The sequence below is a fragment of the Phoca vitulina genome, unplaced genomic scaffold (genome assembly GCF_004348235.1).
Source record: "Phoca vitulina isolate PV1807 unplaced genomic scaffold, GSC_HSeal_1.0 scaffold5, whole genome shotgun sequence".
In the NCBI taxonomy this organism is placed as follows: domain Eukaryota; kingdom Metazoa; phylum Chordata; class Mammalia; order Carnivora; family Phocidae; genus Phoca; species Phoca vitulina.
Genome location: NW_022589708.1, coordinates 17,040,263 through 17,046,715, shown reverse-complemented (window position 1 = coordinate 17,046,715; position 6,453 = coordinate 17,040,263). Strand labels below are relative to the sequence as shown.

At 35.5% G+C, this 6,453-nt stretch overlaps 1 pseudogene; it reads right to left on the bottom strand.

Annotated features, from left to right (window-relative positions):
- Positions 1–1,612: 1,612 nt before the first annotated feature.
- On the bottom strand, positions 1,613–1,925 carry LOC116631279 (annotated as a pseudogene).
- Positions 1,926–6,453: the final 4,528 nt, after the last annotated feature.

Below are 6,453 nucleotides of genomic sequence, written 5' to 3'. Positions count from 1 at the left end.
TATTATTTTTGCTAGTTTCTTTCCTTTTTGTTCTAATTTAACTTTTTTACTTTTTATAATTGCCAACATAATCCATATTATAAAAAAAAATTTAAAGATGTGAAAAATAAGAAAAGAAACATCTCTGAAATTTTAACCAATCTTGAGAAAATCATGTTAAAATTTTGGCGTTTATCGTTTTCTTTTGTATTTTGTATTTTGTATTTTGTCTGTGCCTTTGAAAAAGAAATCTAAGTATCTTTGATACTAAATCTAAGTATCTAAGTATCTTTGATAACAAAGCTTAACTCACCCTACAGTCCAGATGTTCAGGGGAAATGTAAACTTACTTACGTTATATGGTGAGTCTGGTCTTCCTCTCCTATCTCCAACAACTGACTTGCAGGAATAAAACAACTGATGATGTCCAATCTGATGTACAGCTTAGTCTCATTCCATAATTTAAATAGGTTTGCCTTCAGGTTTGGTGATTTTGAGCATCTCTCCATACATTTGTTCTGTGCTCAGACTCTGCTAGGGAAAAATAATGCTCATTTAGTCAGTCATATTTCTCAGTCTTAGGTTCTCCAAACCCAGCTTATATACAAGATAGTACTTGGTTACAAGTATGGGGAGGCAGAAAGATATGACTTTTGTAGCTTCATAGTGTAGAGTTAAGGTTATCTGGTTTCTATCTCCTCTGGCTTCCTGTCATGTCAAGTGTTCCTTGTCCAGTCAGATGCTGCTTCCTCTGCTGGGATTTGTGGATAACATCTGTGGCTGGTGAGATTGTAATCAATTCCTAGAACTTGGATAATTCTCGGAGATCATTAGTATCAATTTCAGCGTCTCAGTATCCCCATTTCTCTTAGTTTTTAAAAGCTACATATTTATATTATTTTGTAGATGTTGCCATTTGTTTTATTTCTAACTGATGCCGGTTTGAATACAGAAAAGGTAATGGTGTTTTTTAAATACTGATTTAAAATCTAAGTAAACTCCATTATTATTTATGACAGCTTTATTTTTAGTTGTTTATCTTGGCTTTCCCCAAGATTGGTGGTACAGCTTTTATTGAGGTGAGTATCCAATGGACAGGTCTCCTGCTGCATTTTGTATTCCAGAGCAGAACACAGAGATCTAGCAGAGCTGGACCTAAGATTCTGAGAAGGGGAACACAGACCTTGAGCTGTAACTGCATGCTTCAAAAAACCACCAGATTCTCTAAGGGTGGGAGAACACCATAGTTCAAGTATTTTCATTCATTGTAGTTGACAATGAAGCACAGACCCTGTGGCCACCACCTCAGATCCATAGAATTCTCTCGAAATGCAGGCTTTCAAGTAATGGGTTTTAGTTTAATTCTCACCTCTCCCATAATCTTCTTCTTCTTCTTTTTTTTTTTTTTTTTTTTTAGGCTAAGCAAAAGACATGCCTTTAGAGCTTTATTAATATATTAAAGGAAGACAACCCATCTTATTATCAAGAGAAACTGTGATCCATGTAGTGTCTGATAGAGAAAACATTGATTTTGATACATTATCTTCTTTTATTCAAATACCAGTCTGATCACACATGGTCCAAGAACACTCAGATAATAAGCCACATATAAACAGATGTTAAAGACTGGTCTTCAAACATTATAGCCAATGATGCCACGCTTGCCTATGATCTCACCGACATAAAACCATATCTACACCTCGGTGGCCACCAAACCATTCAGCAGAGCTTCCTTAACTGTGAGCTGTTTGAAGCTACCAGTTTGAGCACTCTTGACTATTTTTTTTCAAGCTCTGAATAGCTGTAGGGATCTCAGCAGGGGTTGGAGGAACCAGTTCAACCTTGGCATAGTGCCAAAATGTGGCCAGTCCAGGCTTTGAGTAAGTCACAGCAGTGTCCACCAGCTCCGGAGCCTTCTCCACGAGGTTACGGACAAACTGGGCCATGGTTCCAAGCTGGAAGGTCTCCCATAGTCTTCTAAAATAAAACCTTGTGCTCTCTCCTTTTAAACATTTTTGTCTATTTTCTTGCTTTGCTTAATGCACTGACTAGCATCTGAAAGAAAATATGAAAAATAATGTTAATAGGACAATCATTTTTCCTAACAATGTTTCATCACTGAACACTTAAGAATCATAGATATGAATATAATTGCTCTCCCTGTATATGTATATATATATATATGTATTTATGAATCATCTTGCATATTTTCACAAAATCTGAATTTATCTGATTGTTTTATCTTGGTGTTATTTAACATTACCATTTCCTCCTCCTCCTCCTCCCCTTCCTTTTCCCCTCCTCCTCCCCCTCCTCCTCTTCTTCTTCTTCTTCTAGAATGAGTGTGGAGGAGGGGGGTGGGAAGAACAGAGGGAGAGGGAGAGAAAGAATCTTAAGCAGGCTTCAACACCCAGCACAGAGCTCAATCTCAAGACATTGACATCATGACCTGAGCCAAAATCAAGAGTCGGAGGCTTAACCAACTAAGCCATCCAGGTGTCCCACTCCATTACCCCTTCTGTTTCTCATAAACAGGAAGGTAGAGTTAGGGGCTTCCAACAAAGAATTCCAAAGTTTTGTTTGAAGTTCGTCAGGTTTCTCCAAAACAGTTTATATTGTTTAGAGTGTTTGCTTATTATAACGTATGTATAAAGTTTTATCCAGACAAAGATGGAATTTCATCAAAAACTTTTCCTACGTATCAAAATAATTATATGAATTTTATCCTTTAATTTAAATGTAGTGAATTATACTAATAAATTTTATCATGTTAAACCATATTTGCAGTCCTTGGGATAAACCTTACTAGAGTTATATTGAGCAATTTTTAACATATAGTTTTATTCTGTGTATTTTTTTTTTTTTTTTTAGATTTTATTTATTTGACAGAGAGAGACACAGCGAGAGAGGGAACACAAGCAGGGGGAGTGAGAGAGGGAGAAGCAGGCTTCCTGTGGAGCAGAGAGCCCAATGCGGGACTCAATCCCAGGACTCCGGGATCATGACCCAAGCCGAAGGCAAACGCCTAATGACTGAGCCACCCAGGCGCCCCTATTCTGTGTATTTTTAAATATTGGTCTTTAGTGTTGTGTTATATTTCTTCAATGTTGGTATCTTAGCCATATGGCTTTATAACAAGAAATAGCAGATTTTTTTCTTTTTTTCTGGAATAATTCACTTGACATGAAAATTAGATGTTCCATGATTGGATTGATAACGTTCAATTAGGCAATCATCTCAACCTAATGATTTTTTAAGTACAGATCTTTTAATTCTCACGAAACATTGTGAGTTTTTACCTCTTGTTATTTATATTCTTGTGTTTTGTATTTCCTTCCCTTCTTAGGTTCATTTTAGATAGTTTAATTTTAAAACAATATAACTTATATATCTGAGGTGTCAATTTATTAACATGCAGTTGGGTGAAACAGTGAAATATTAAAATTCTTAATGTCATCAATATGTATTTTTCTTTTCTCCTATCTAATGTTCTTATGTTTGTGCTGCATTTTATTCTGTTTCCTTGAATGGGCAAGTGAGTGGCTCAATTTTTTTTTTTTCCCTAGGAATAAGCTGTTGGCAACTCTACCATTTTTCTGTCCCCTAATTCATTTATTTATGTTTTCATTTTCATTAATTTTTCCTATGTTCCTTGGAAACACTGTGCTGTTTCTCATAACTTTTGGATTTTATTTATTATTTTCATTATTTTTGTTTGCACTAAAAATATTTGAGGCCATGTTATTATTTTATAAATACTCTGCAATTTTTTTTATTTCTTCTTGCCCCAAGAGTTCTTTAGAAAAGAATGGTATTAAAATGTCAAATGCTTTGAGGTTTTTGTCTCAAATAAATTTGACATTTATTTTTTACTTTATTAGACTGTGGTTTCAGATTATGATCTGAAGTATTTTTCCCCTTTGGAATTTTTTTTTGGCTAATATGAGATTATGTTTTTTGGGGGGTTTTCTTTGTTTTGTTTTGTTTTTCTAAAATGCTCCAGGGGCCATTTAAAAAGAAGATTGATTCTACCTTTGCAGATTATAGCTTTTAGTACATACATTTATTTATTTGACTAGAATATATCAATGTTTTATAATATTGTTTAGATTTTTATGTAGGAACAACTTTTATATACATGATATTTCAAGGACAGGAAAACTATCTCTTAAGTTCTCTCTCTCCTGTTGCTCTTCCATCTGTTTCTCATTTCAGTTCCTGTAATATTTTCTTCAGGTATTCTGATGTTAATATACCAATTTACAGTTGGTACATAAAAGCTCATTAAGAACTCAGTTCATAATTTTAAAAGGATCATGTTCTCATTTAATATTTTCCAAAATTGTATTTTGATATTAAACATTCTTTCTTCTTTTTTATTTTTGCTGATTAGATCCTTCTCCATTATTTCAACTTTTCTGAGTTATTTCACACATTTTATTAACATGGGTTAGAATTTAGTTATGAGCCCATTTAATGTATTAATTTCTTTCAGTAGCCTTTTTTTGTTATACTGTTTTCATCGCCCACAGGAGTAGGAACTGTTTTTAATACTTTTAGAGGCAATGTTTATACATTTAAGTAAGATGGGTGCCTGTGTATCAATGTACCATTTTCAGAAACTCTGTCCAGAGAGGCTACCCTCTGTGAGAGATCTAGAAGCTAAAGTGAGCACACCATCTCCTTTTTTCACCCTGACCTTCCACCCAGCTCTTTTGGTTTTATTTGAGATTTCATCCCAGTCTGTTATTTTCAAATCATAAGTGACTTAAGATGTATGTCAAGAATTGCCCCTTTCATAACAGTTATTAGCCATACCTACATAATTTATATTATTTATGTCTTTAAAAAATTGTGCTTGCCTCTGGTGTTTTTGTTTTTTGTTTTTTGTTTTAAGATTTTATTTATTTGACAGAGAGAGAGAGAGCACAAGCAGGGGGAGCGGCAGGCAGAGGGAGGAGCAGGCTTCCCGCTGAGCAGGGAGCCCGATGCGGGGCTCGATCCCAGGACCCTGGGATCATGACCTGAGCCGAAGGCAGACGCTTGACGACTGAGCCACCCAGGTGCCCCCCTCTGGTGTTTTACATGTCAGCATTCCTATTCATGAGTTATATGGGTTTGTTTTTTTTTTTTTTTTTGACTATGTAATATAGTCACATATTTCACAATTCAAAAAATATAAAGGGGCCTATAGAAAAAGTCTGACCTTTGCCTGTGTCCCCAACACTCCTCCAGGCAGATTGCATCTTCACGGATAACTAATGGGATGGATTTGTGTGTATATTTCCAAAGACAGGATATCGAGAGATGACAGCCTTCCACTTATTGGTTGTGTGACGTGGGCCAAGTTACTCAAGCTACTTGAGCTTTGGATTTGTTATCTTTAAATGGGAAATCCTTTATTCATTTAATCATCAAATATCTAGTGAGCACCTATTGTTAGGCTCTGTGGTAGGCGCTGAAGATAAAGCAGTAAATAATACGGATGTGCTGGTTATGGTGCAGGGAAAAGAATGACAGTACCTGCCTTGAATGATTTTTTACTAGAATAGTTGGGAAGTGCTTTCTAAGTGTTAGCTATCATACATACATTCTCTTTTCCTTCTTTTTTATACAGGTAATAACGTTATACACATTGGTCTATTTCTTGCTTTTTTTTTCTTAAAGATTTTATTTATTTGACAGAGAGATAGTGAGAGAAGGAACACAAGCAGGGGGAGTGAGGGAGAAGCAGGCTTCCAGTCGAGCAGGGAGCCCGATGCGGGGTTCGATCCCAGGACCCTGGGATCATGACCTGAGCCAAAGGCAGAAGCTTAACGACTGAGCCACCCAGGCGCCCCTTCCTTGTTTTTTTTAATTTAAAAATTAAAAATATTTCATGGAGGTCTTTCCATAACTCTACACAAAGGCTTTTGTCATTATATTTTACACCTACATAATATCCATTGTCTGATATGCCATAATTTAACTTGTCCCCATTGATAGATTTTGGGGTTTTTTTGTAGTATGTAGCTGCTAAAAAGAGATTACTGCAGTAAATAATTTTTTTTTTACTTTGTACATAAGTGAAATATATTGTAGGGATGGAATTGCTGGGTGTTGAGGTATGCAATGTGTAATTTCGATAGACAATACCTCCCCTCAAAGGGATTGTACCAATTTACATTCTCACAAGCAGTGAACAAGTGTGGCTATTCTCCTCACCTTCACAGAATAGGCTATTAACCTTTTGGATTGTGGATCCACTGAAAGGTAACAAATGGTATCTCACTGCAGATTTACTCTTTATTTCCCTCATCATGAGTGAGTTTGGTTGAGGATCTTCCCACATATCTAAAATCCAAACTCTTTCCTTCTTTTGCTATCTTTTCATAACCTTGTCATATCTTTTGTATTTATTTGTTGGTCTTTATTCCTTCAATTTGTAGGAATACTTTATTTTTAAGGGAAATTAGACTTCTATGAGTTACAAAT